This window comes from Leucoraja erinacea, chromosome 8 (assembly GCF_028641065.1).
Source record: "Leucoraja erinacea ecotype New England chromosome 8, Leri_hhj_1, whole genome shotgun sequence".
Taxonomy (NCBI): Eukaryota; Metazoa; Chordata; class Chondrichthyes; order Rajiformes; family Rajidae; genus Leucoraja; species Leucoraja erinaceus.
Window position 1 is genome coordinate 42,138,803 of NC_073384.1, and position 13,310 is coordinate 42,152,112.

Consider the following 13,310-nt stretch of genomic DNA (forward strand, 5'->3'; position numbering starts at 1 on the left):
GAGGAACTGAGATACCGGCCCACAAAATCAGCCTTGGTAGTCAGCTATGGGATCTGCCGGTGTTCCAAACCCTGTCCGCTGAGGGCAAATTCGACCCGCCGGTTGGCCACGAAGTCCCGATGAGGACGAGAATTTCATGTGAGCTCTCGTAAATTTGTCCGAATTAAAGGAGGTGTTGGAAAATCGGTGGTGGAACATTACCAGGAATTAAGAAGAGCTATTTAGTTTGTTAAAAGGTAGGAAGTGGGTTCTCACAATGCACTACAATTGTTTGCTATTTAGATAAATTATTTTGACTCGGAAATCAGACACAGTTTCCTTATTTGAAGATGATGCCAAAGTGGAGGTTTTGGTAATATATAAGGCATTAAGATTTAGGAAAACAGAATTAATCCTGTACTTGGGGATCTGTACTTGGCAAAAAATAAGTATGAGTTGGTATTTTTTGATAGAAAATGTAATGAGGACACATTCATCTTGGCAAATGTATCTAATTGGCTCAGCAGAGCAAAGGGATCTGAGGGCACAAGCATTGTAAATAATAATGAAACAAAGAACTGCAGATGCTGGTTTATACCAAAAATAGACACAAAGTGCTGGAGTAACAGTGGATCAGGCAGCATCTCTGGAGAAAAAGGATGGGTGATATTTCGGGTCGGGACCCATCTTCAGACTAAAGAAGGGTCTAGCTATCTCTAACAATCTGGTAAACTTCTTCTGCACCCGCTCCATAGCCTCCATATCCTGCCTGCCATGGGGATCCAACCTGAAAAGTCACCCATCCTTTTGCTCCAGAGATGCTGCCTGACCCACTCAGTTACTCCAGCACTTTGTGTCTTTCTGCAAATAATAATGATGCAGATACAAAATACATAAATAAATCGCTCAAATTCGTTATAACACCAGAAAATTAAGCCTTTGTTTAGACCACAGTCTCATCTCTTTATTACAAGATAGACATGGGAGTGCAAGGGAAGGCGCAATATAAAATTTACAAAGGTAAAGTTATAAGTATCGCAAGTGAATGACTCACCATGTTTCTTTTGTGAGGGTAAGAGGTGGCTGACAAGTCCTGAAGATTACACACATGTTTGTTTTTTTCTTTGGAGATTTGAACCAAAAGTCATAAATGTAAGATAATCCTTCCTAAATACAATAGGGGGGAGAGCCCAGGGAGTGGTTGGGACATGGAAACATAGAAACATAGAAACATAGAAAGTAGGTGCGAGAGTAGACCACCAGGTCCGTCGAGCCCGCACCGCCATTCGCTCATGGCTGAACACTAAACAGACACACTTACCCACAAACAGTAGACACAAGACACAGAACACAAGACACTACCCTCCCCTTTATACCGCGATCACCCCTCTCCACCCCAAGAACCTCGTGATCTCCTGGGGGAGGCAAAAAAACGGATAAAAACCCATGGAAGTGCTCCCATATGTAGTGAACTGGCAATGAGCAGATATACATTAGGCCAAATCTAGATAAACCAGCAGGGAGCTTGTATAGGAATGTTATGATCATGTAATAAACTGAAGAAGGAACCTGAAGGGTAACACTTTTACACAAAGGGCAGTAGGTGAATGCAGCAAGCTGCCAGAGGAGGTAGTTGAGGCAGGTACAATTGCAAAGTTTAAGAAGCATTTAGATAGATACATGAATAGGACAGGTTTAGAGGGATATAGGCCAAACGCAGGCAGGTGGGACTAGTATATGGGACATATTGGTCGGCATGGGGAAGTTGGTCCAAATAGCCTGTTTCCACGCTGACTGATTCTATGACAATAAGGGTTTAAGATGGTTTGTGTGACCACCACATCTGCCAGTTCAACCACCCTCACTTGTATCCACCTATCACTTGGCAGGCATTGTCCCGCCCCCACCTCTCCTGCCTAGCTTTCTGCCCCTTTATTACAATCAGGCTGAAGGGTCTCATGCACAAAGGTCATCTGTCGATTCCCTCCACAGGCATTTAGTTTATTTTAGTGTCATGTGTACCGAGGTACAGTGAAAAGCCCTTTTAGTGGTGACACGGTGGCGTAGCGGTAGAGTTGTTGCCTTATAACGCCAGAGAGCCGGGATCGATCCTGACTACAGGCTGTCTGTACGGAGTTTATACATTCTCCCCATTACTGCGTGGGTTCTCTCCAGGTGCTCCGGTTTCCTCCCACACTCCAAAGAAATAGAGGTTTGTAGGTTACCGTATTTTCCGGCAATGAAGACGAACCTGCATCGAAGACGCACCCCCCATTTTGAGTTACTCAATTTTGAAAGAAGGCTGGCGGGACATAGAATTTCTCACGCTCAATAAGTAAATAAATAAATAAATACAAATAAAGAAAGTCACAATTCAATTTGCCAAAGGCTTCCAGATCTCCTCCATTCTGAATGACTGATGGGTGGGGGGTGGAGGGTGACGGCAGGTGGAGAGATGGTGGGGGAAAACGGGAGCACACTGGGACAAGTTGAATCAGTTGTAATCTTATTGAATGACAATACAAGTTCAAGGGACCGATTGGGGGAGAGTTCCTTTCACAGCGCGTGGGGAGTCTGGCCCGGATCAGCATGGGCAGGAGTGTTGAGAAGGAGGGGGTCGGGGATCATGCCAGCAACTCGCACACTCACCCCTGTCGTGGCGCTCTGGGTGCGGAGCCACCGCTTTGTGGCCAGGGAGGGAAGTTTCTCAGGTGGCATCGAGCGGCCACCTTTCCTTAAATTCCGACTGCGGCCGGGAGCAGGACATGGCCCCACTTGCTGCGCTGGGTGACACTGCATGGCATTCACTGCCCGGTCTGTGTCTCTCAATGTAGACTGGACATTGCGGGGACCAGCTCAAGAGCAAAGATCATAGAGCGGAGCTGGTCAGCGGGCAATGGATGACAGGACAGCGGGCGGTGTAGCGTACTCCTGTGTCAGCGCGATCAAGAGACCAATTGAGGTTACTCGCGCTGACACAGGAATTTAAGGAACGGCGGCCGCTCGTAGCCACCCGAGCTACTTTCCTCCCCAGCCACAATGCGGTGGCTCGGCGCCCGTTCTTGATGTTGCTGTACTGAGGGATAGCCAAGTCTATCTTTCTAAACTAAACAAAAACATTATTACAATCAAGCTGTCCATGAGTTCCAACAGCACTTTGTGTTTTGAACTACATAGATTTGTTGGCCTGTGTTGTGTTGTTACTACCATGTAAATTTTGTGCATAAGCCTTCCTACAATTTTCTATTTTTCTTCTCCAGGTTGATGCAGTTTTTGGTCATCTCTGTGATATATCTTCTCGAATGATTCAATGTCAGATTCTGTTTGATATTCTAACATGCAAAACAGCTCAAGATGTTTCATCACATCCAAGGTTCTTCATGCAATTAAGTTGCTGGTGCAGCTAAATTGCTGTTGCAAAACTAGTCATGCTGGGTGAGGTCTTCCTAATAGCATAGTATGGACAGCAACATCGAGTAATATTAATGTTTGTGCTTCATCAAAGGGCATATTCAAGGCAAAAAATGAGAGGCTCTTAACAAATTGGGAGGAAAGGGCATTGCTCAAGTTGGAATAGGTCATGGTACTCTATCACCCTTAGAATATTAGGAATAAATATAGATCTGTTCTAATGTTTCTTAAAAAATAACTATTCATGACAATTCAAACCCTTTATATGCTGTATGGAGGGAGGTGTATCTTTTTAAAGCTGACAAATTGGAAGAAAAATGCAATTATATTTTGAAAAATTCAATATTTGTAACAAATGGAACTTTAAGAAAGAAAAACAAGAGATAAATAAATCACATTTATGTGAAATAGCAATCAAAAAAAAATTACTGCCTAAATTATAGGACCCAAGGGCATTACTAAGAATTAATGTAATTCTGAGCACAATATACTACCATGTCACCTTAGCATTAAAATACAATACATTATTTATCAAAGACTGCTGTAAAATGTATTTTGCTAAAGCCATTCTTTGATTTATGAAAGGGATGTATTCCTGCAAAATATTTCATTCAGTGAAATTTCATAAATCACAAAGACTGGACAAAAAGTATTTTAGGTTTTTCAGTGCAATGTATTCCAATGTGCAGAGAGAGATGCACTATTCATTGTAGAAAAAAATAGTTTTGTAAATCAAAAAACAAATAGATTTAAAATGTCAACAGCATGGTTGTGAAAATTTGTAAATCGAACATTTATAATCAAGGATTTACTGTACATTATGAAACACAAATATTTTTTAAATTAAACTATATCAATGAAATAGTTATATAGAAATTAAATGTTGAACTCCACAATGGTGCAGCTGGTGGAGCTGCTGCCTCACAGCGCCAGAGCCAAAGGTTCAGTCCCGGCCTCGGGTGTGATCTGTGTGGAGGTTTCTACATTCTCACATAAATTGTGTGGGTTTTCCTCTGGCTGCTCCGGTTTTCTCCCACATCCCAAAGACGTGCAGTTTTTGTAGGTTAATTGGCCTGTGTAAATTTGCCCCCGATGTGTCGGGCATGAATGGGAAAGTGGGATTACATAGAAATAGTGAGAACGGATGATCGAAGGTCAGTGTGGATTTGGGGGGGCCGAATAGCCTGCTTCCATACAGTATCATTCAATCAGTTGGAGCAGTGGGAGGAAATCCTTGCCGTCACAGAGACGACATGAAGGCAAGCATGGCACATTCCTTCACCAACCTTTCTAGCTGTTTTGCCACTTTCAGGGAACGATGGCTTAATGCAGCAGGGGTCCTCTGCTCATCTCTATTCCCATGTATCCTGTCATTTACTGTTTATGCTCTACTTCTACATGACTTGCTAAAATGCCTCAGTTTGTACTAATCAGGATTAAATTCCATCTGCCAAAAACTGTCTAAATTCCCATTAAAATTCTATCCTGCCGTAGACTTAGAAATCTTCCTCACTATCTCCAAGACAACATCAAATTTCATGTCTAGAACAAGAAGGCCACGAAAACTTACTAACATTCTTTCAAACGGCTCACCCTTATTAGCTGCTAATTTACCTGTATGCATCTGCTTCCAATCTAGGCTCACAAGATCCAGTTTTATGCTATTTAAACCAGCCTTCCGTCCTAACTTGAAGACCTTAACTTGATAACCAACCTTATCCCTTTCCATTCCTTGAAACATACGGAATTATGGTCACTGTTCTCAAAGTGTTATTTCCACTACTGCCGAATTACACTTTACTTTATACTTTAGAGATACAACGTGGAAACAGGCTCTTTGGCCCACCAAGTCTGCGCTGACCAACGATCACCCTGTACACTAGCACTATCCTATACAATGGGGAGAATTTACAATTTTTACCGAAGCCAATTAATCTACAAACCTGTATGTCTTTGGACTATTGGAGGAAACTGGAGCACCGGGAAAAATCCACGGGGGAATGTACAAACTCCATACGGACAGCAGAATCGAACCTGGATTTCTTGCATTGCACGACAGCAACTCTATCGCTGCACCACTGTGCCAGCCACTTCCTAATACAAGATCGAGATGAGACCCATCTCCATTTGGATTTTAGGGCGTTAGCCTCCAGGACTTTCTTGGATGCATTGGACAAATTCTGCCCAATCTACTATCCTTGCACTCAGCCAACCCCAGTTAATTTTGGGAAAAGTTAAAATCCCACTATTGTAACCCTATTTCTCTCAAACCTTCATGCGACTCGCTTACATACTGTATCTGATCCTCTAATTGCCTCTGACTGTTGGATGGCCTGTATAATCACCTTAACCTCTCCAATGTTCTTCAGGTCTGAACCTTTCTTCAGATTGATTGTAGGGGGAGTGTACAGAGTTTGTACTGTCTCCCTGTGACCATGTGGGTTTTCTCCGGGTGCTCCAGTTTCGTCCCGCATTCCAAAGACATGCAGGTTTGTACAGTGGGTTAATTGGCTTCTGTAAATCGCTCCGAGTGTGTAGGATGTTAAAGTGGGATAATATAGAACTCATGTACGTACGGGTGATCGATGGTTGGCGTGGAATCAATGGACCCGAGGTCCTGATTCCACACCATATCTCCGAAAACTAGAAATAATACAACAGCTACTGAATTATGTCCTGGTTCCAACAAATTTTAGTTTGACATAAGTGGCAATTCAGCAGGATTTTACATATGCAGAGCACATGAAAAATCATTGAACCAACATGGAGAAAGTGAATTGGTACTTGATGCCAATGAAGAGGCTGCACTGAGATGGTTCAGCATGTCACGTTGTGTCTCCGCTCAGTATAAACAGCTGCTTATAATATCCTATAATATGTTGGATCGTTATATTTACATTATGTGTCGTTATCATCAAATGATTTATTATATCCAGTGTAGAAATGGTCACACATAACGTCTCATTTTTAAAAAAAAAGTAAAACTTTCAAATTTATTTTTGGGGTGGTGGATGTCTGCATATAGGGTAGAACTGGTGTACAGGTTGGTCGGCGCGGACTCGGCGGGCTGAAGAGCCTGTATCCTAAACTAAACTAAACTAAAATATTCTGGTTCAGTACAGGTGCACAAACTTTTATCCGAAGATCCAAATAACGAAAACCTCCGAATAGCGACATTTTTTCAGTCCTTGAAAAAAGGTCCTTGAAAACGTTCACCGAGGGCAGCCCGCAGAGGTGACAGAGGAACCTCCGGTCGGTCCTCGAAGAAAGGGGAACTAAATCCCCATCCATAAAAGAGAAGGTGAGGGTATATTGCGCGGGAGGGTTAATAATTGACAATATGCTGCTGTCTGCCCGCTGAGTTAAAAAAGTTCCCACGGTAGACTCACGATACACAGTGTATCGTGAGTCTTGCGTGGGAACTTTTTTAACTCAGCGGGCAGGGAGCTGCAGATTGTCGCTCCCTTCAGTTTCACCCCACCTACACCCCTCTGCTTCCCGGCCATGTGTGTGACCCCTTCCCTCCCCTCTCCAGCTCCCCGTGCATTGCACCGGCGTAGGGGCTTTGCACTGTCTTCACGTCGGCAATGCCAGTCACCGGAGACGTCAGGACCAACAGGACACCGACCCCCAGGCCCACTGCAAGCACGGAGATCCCAGAGACCCACAGCCAGCAGCAGCCCAGCCTCGTTCCAACTCCAGAGGAAAACTGCAAACTAGCGGGAGACATCGGGACCACCAGGAGCCACTCCCCGATGGGCCGCTATGGCGACAAGTGGCAGTTCGCCCACAGCCCGAGCTGTGCCCCCTCATCGGGACACCGACCCCCAGGCCCACTGCAAGCACGGAGATCCCAGATCAGCAACTCCAGCCCAGCCCCGCTCCAACTCCAGAGGGGCAGAAACTGATGGTGCGCAAGGTGCGTCTTGTTCTTGAGGTCGCGCAGCGCGTCACCGTAGCGGCCCATCGGGGAGCGGATTCCTCTGGATGGGGGTGGGGGGGAGGGGGGGGGGGGGTATTGTGCTGTTTTATCGCCCCCTGCTATCCCAGGGACCGGGAGACAGGACGTTCACCGAGGGCGGTCCGCAGAGGTGACAGTGGAACCTCCGGGCGGTCCTCGACGAAAGGGGAACTAAATCCCCATTCATAAAAGAGAAGGTGAGGGTATATTGCGCGGGAGAGTAGGAATCCCAAGACAAAGTTGAGTGAGCGTTCACCGAGGGTGGCCCGCAGAGGTGACAGCGGAACCTCGGGTCGGTCCTGGAAGAAAGGGGAACTAAATCCCCTTCATAAAAGAGAAGGTGAGGGTATATTGCGCGGGAGGGTATATTGCCTACCTGGAAGAAACCAGACATTTTTTCCAGGATGTCGTCTGCACACCAAAGCTCACGTTTGGCGCCTCTGCTGCACACGGATATAAGAGTGTGAAAACCTTAGGCCGCCTAAGGGCAGGTAGCCCGAGGTCTTCATGAGTGCGGGAGGTGATTCAATGCTGCGGTCAGGAATTCATTCAACACACTGCATTTCATACAGACATTTATTCTGCAAGAAAAAAACTACACTGAAGACTCAAACTCGCGACCGAGGAACTCCGCGGAGCTGATAAAGGGCAAAATTCCCAGACTGGGTATGTATATTCCAATGTGCGGAGACAGATGCCTCATTGTAGAAAAAAATATTTTGTAAATCAAAAAACAAATAGATTAAAATGTCAACAGCATGGTTGTGAAAATTTGTAAATTGAACATTTATAATCAAGGATTTACTGTACATTATGAAACACAAATATTTTTTAAATTAAACTATATCAATGAAATAGTTATGTAGAAATTAAATGTTGAACTCCACAATGGTGCAGCTGGTGGAGCTGCTGCCTCACAGCGCCAGAGCCAAAGGTTCAGTCCCGGCCTCGGGTGTGATCTGTGTGGAGGTTTCTACATTCTCACTTACTGGCTGCTCCGGTTTTTCCTCTCCCCACATCCCAAGACGTGCAGTTTTTTGTAGGTTAATTGGCCTGTGTAAATTTTGCCCCCGATGTGTCGGGCATGGATGGGAAAGTGGGATTTACATAGAATAGTGAGAAACGGATGATCGAAGGTCAGTGTGGATTGGGGGGGCCGGGTACAGTATCATTCATCAGTTGGAAGCAGTGGGAGGAAATCCTTGCCGTCACAGAGACGACATGAAGGCAAGCATGGCACATTCCTTCACCAACCTTTCTAGCTGTTTTGCCACTTTCAGGGAACGATGGCTTAATGCAGCAGGGGTCCTCTGCTCATCTCTATTCCCGTGTATCCTGTCATTTACTGTTTATGCTCTACTTTTACATGACTTGCTAAAATGCCTCAGTTTGTACTAATCAGGATTAAATTCCATCTGCCAAAAACTGTCTAAATTCCCATTAAAATTCTATCCTGCCGTAGACTTAGAAATCTTCCTCACTATCTCCAAGACAACATCAAATTTCATGTCTAGAACAAGAAGGCCACGAAAACTTACTAACTTTCTTTCAAACGGCTCACCCTTATTAGCTGCTAATTTACCTGTATGCATCTGCTTCCAATCTAGGCTCACAAGATCCAGTTTTATGCTATTTAAACCAGCCTTCCGTCCTAACTTGAAGACCTTAACTTGATAACCAACCTTATCCCTTTCCATTCCTTGAAACATACGGAATTATGGTCACTGTTCTCAAAGTGTTATTTCCACTACTGCCGAATTACACTTTACTTTATACTTTAGAGATACAACGTGGAAACAGGCTCTTTGGCCCACCAAGTCTGCGCTGACCAACGATCACCCTGTACACTAGCACTATCCTATACAATGGGGAGAATTTACAATTTTTACCGAAGCCATTAATCTACAAACCTGATGTCCTATTGGAGGGACGGACAGCAGAATCGAACCTGGATTTCTTGCATTGCACGACACAGCAACTCTATCGCTGCACCACTGTGCCAGCCACTTCCTAATACAAGATCGAGATGAGAACCCATCTCCATTTGGATTTTAGGGCGTTAGCCTCCAGGACTTTCTTGGATGCATTGGACAAATTCTGCCCAATCTACTATCCTTGCACTCAGCCAACCCCAGTTAATTTGGGGAAAAGTTAAAATCCCACTATTGTAATCCTATTACTCTCAAACCTTCATGCGACTCGCTTACATACTGTATCTGATCCTCTAATTGCCTCTGGCTGTTGGATGGCCTGTATAATCACCTTAACCTCTCCAATGTTCTTCAGGTCTGAACCTTTTCAGATTGATGTAGGGGGAGTGTACAGAACCGTCTCCCTGTGACCATGTGGGGTTTCTCCCTCCGTGTACTCCAGTTTCGTCCCGCATTCCAAAGACATGCAGGTTTGTACAGTGGGTTAATTGGCTTCTGTAAATCGCTCCGAGTGTGTAGGATGTTAAAGTGGGATAATATAGAACTCATGTACGTACAGGTGATCAATGGTTGGCATGGAATCAATGGACCCGAGGTCCTGATTCCACACCATATCTCCGAAAACTAGAAATAATACAACAGCTACTGAATTATGTCCTGGTTCCAACAAATTTTAGTTTAACATAAGTGGCAATTCAGCAGGATTTTACATATGCAGAGCACATGAGAAATCATTGAACCAACATGGAGAAAGTGAATTGGTACTTGATGCCAATGAAGAGGCTGCACTGAGATGGTTCAGCATGTCACGTTCTGTCTCCGCTCAGTATAAACAGCTGCTTATAATATCCTATAATAAGTTAGATCGTTATATTTACATTATGTGTCATTATCATCAAATGATTTATTATGTCCAGTGTAGAAATGGTCACACATAACGTCTCATTTTTTAAAAAAAAAGTAAAACTTTCAAATTTATTTTTGGGGTGGTGGATGTCTGCATATAGGGTAGAACTGGCGCACAGGTTGGTCGGTGCGGACTCGGCAGGCTGAAGAGCCTGTATCCTAAACTAAACTAAATTAAAATATTCTGGTTCAGTACAACAATAAAACTCAATGATGTCACATTCAACAATGTGTAACATTTTCAGCATACATGGGCCCAGAACAGTACATACTAAATCCTCATTATCCACGAGAAATGTGATAGACTTCTCACAGATAATAAAAAATGTAATTATCACTGCCCTTTCAATTATAGATAAATATGCCACATAATGTTCATAAACCATTAACATCTATTAAAAAAAATATTAAAATATTTATATATCTAATTGGAAGTGATATTGGGTAACAAACTACTTCCATTGAGTGTTTTGAAAGTTACAGGTAGATTTTGAAATCATGAGTTGCAACTATATAAATAAAAGCTGCTCTCTGTTGGAACACTGTTGAATAGCGGGGAACCACTTGACACAAGAGGCCAGGAAACCTAGGGCGGTACACTGGTGCAGCAGTAAAGTTGCTGCCTTACAGCGCCAGAGACCCAGGTTCGATCCTGACGATGGGTGCTGTGTGAACAGGGTTTGTACATTCTCCCATTGACGGGTGCTCTGGTTTCCTCCCACACTCCAAAGACGTTCAGGTTTGTCGGTTAATTGGCTTTGATAAAAAAATTGTTAATTGTCCATAGTGTGTAGGATAGTCTAGCATACAGACTCTGTGGGCTGAAGGTCCTTTCTGTGTTATATCTCTAAACTAAACTAAAACTAAATTAAACCAATCACCATATTTATATGGAAGGTAGAGGAGTAACTCTGGAGAAACGGAACAGGTGACGTTTGGGTCGAGACCAGTTCCTTCCTACCATATTTATATTTATGGTGATGAGTTCCTCAATAAAAATATTGGTTTGGCCGACTGAATACACAGATAGGAAATTCACAGATAATGAGAACTGAGTGTGTAAACCATGCAAGCTCCTTTGGATCCGTGGCGATTGCCTGAGGGGAGGCTGCAAGAGTGCATTCTGTGGATTAGCAGGGTATTACTAATAGCAACTGCTGTCAGTTCTTGCTGTCAGGTTTCCTCGATTGCAACGGTGAGAGCTGACAGCCTTTGTGTTATTTGCATAATTAATTCTGGTCAAATATTGTTTGCACCATCCGTTTTCGTGAACTGAAAGCGAAAATCAAAGAAAAAAGCAAAGCAGGTCAGTTAGCATTAAATCCGAAAGGAAGCTCCCAAGTAAAATCTTTCCCTGACAGAAATTTTAACTGAATGAAGGATTGTGATTTATTGGATAATTATTTTCATGATTCTAGTTACTTTGATTATTTTCCAACTTGGTTGCAGCACAGAATACAGTTTAGTTCCCCCGACAGCTTGCTAATTTACCAAAAAATAGACACAAAGTGCTGGAGTAACTCATCGGGTCAGGCAGTATCACTGCAGAACATGGATCGGCCCTCTGTGATTCCTGGTGCTCACCAGCTCCCTTCATCTTTGGCCTTCGTCCACTAATCAAATAACCATTCATCATCACCGGCAATGCTCTGTCCTGCCCCTCTCTCACAGTTTTCTTTCCCAAACCCCCCACAATCAAAGGCGACACAGTGGCGCAGCAGCAGCTTTGCTGCCTTACAGCACCAGAGACCCGGGTTTGATCCTGACTATAGGAGCTATCTGTAAGAGTTTGTACGCTCTCCCTGTGACTGCGTGGGTTTTCTCCTGGTACTCCTATTTCCTCCCACATTCCAAAGACGTGCAGGTGTAGGTTAATTGGCCTCTGTAAGTTGTAAATTGTTCCTAGTGTGTAGGAGAGAACTAGTATATGGGTAGACAAAATGCTGGAGTAACTCAGTGGGACAGGCAGCATGTCTGGAGACAAGGAATGGGTGACGTTGTGGGTCGAGAACCTTCTTCAGATTCGTCACACATTCCTTCTCTCCAGAGAAGGCAGCCTGTCCCACTGGGTTACTCCAGTATTTTGTGTCTATCTTTGGAGTAAACCAGCATCTGCAGTTCCTTCCTACACACTTGTGTTTGGGTGATCGCTGGTCGGCGTGGGCTTGGTAGGCCGAAGGGCCTGTTTCCATGCTGTATCTTTCAACTAAACTAACCAGTCCGAAGAAATGTTCCGACCTGAAACGTCACCTATCCTTCTTTTCCGTAGATGTTGCCTGATCCGCTGAGTTACTCCAGCACTTTGTATCTTTCTTTGGTATTAACCAGCATCTGGAGTTCCTTGTTTATTGTTAATTTTCTTTTCTGCTTTCGACACTCTTCATTGTACATATCACAATGCCAACTCCCTCTCTTAAAAGATTGGTGTACTTACAGTAATCCAGAGCATAGATGATGATCCAATCATCTGTTTTTCTTGTTGTAAACTGATAATTGAAACACAGCAGATTAGTGATAAATCTTTCTTCACCTGATAACATTTAACTTCTTCAACTAATTCTTGGCATCCCATTACATCACTGGCCTACTTCCCAAAGATAAATGGTATCTGGTAAAAGACCAGAAAATTTCAGGCTTTGTTTCAAACAAAAGGGAAAGCAATTATTTTGAAATAAAAACAAAATACACCGATACATTTGATGGCTCTGGGCCTGTACTCGCTGGAGCTTGGAAGGATATGGGAGAATCTTATTGAAACTTACCGAATAATGAAAGGCCTGGATGGAGTGAATGTGGAAAGGTTGTTTCCACTAGTAGGAGTATCTAAGACCAGAGGGCACAATCTCTGAATAAACGTTTGTACCTTTAGAAAGGAAATAATGAGGAATTTCTTTAGCCAGAGGGTGGTTGGTGAATCTGTGAAATTCACTGCCACAGACGACTGTGGAGGCCCAGTCTTTTTAAGGTGGAGATTGATAGGTCGTTGATTATTAAGTGTGTCAAAGGTTATGGGGAGAAGGCAGGAGAATGGGATTGGGTGGGAAAGACAGATCAGCCATGATTGAATGGTGTAGTAGAATCGATGGGCCTTATGACCTAACTCTGCTTCCATGTTTTATGAG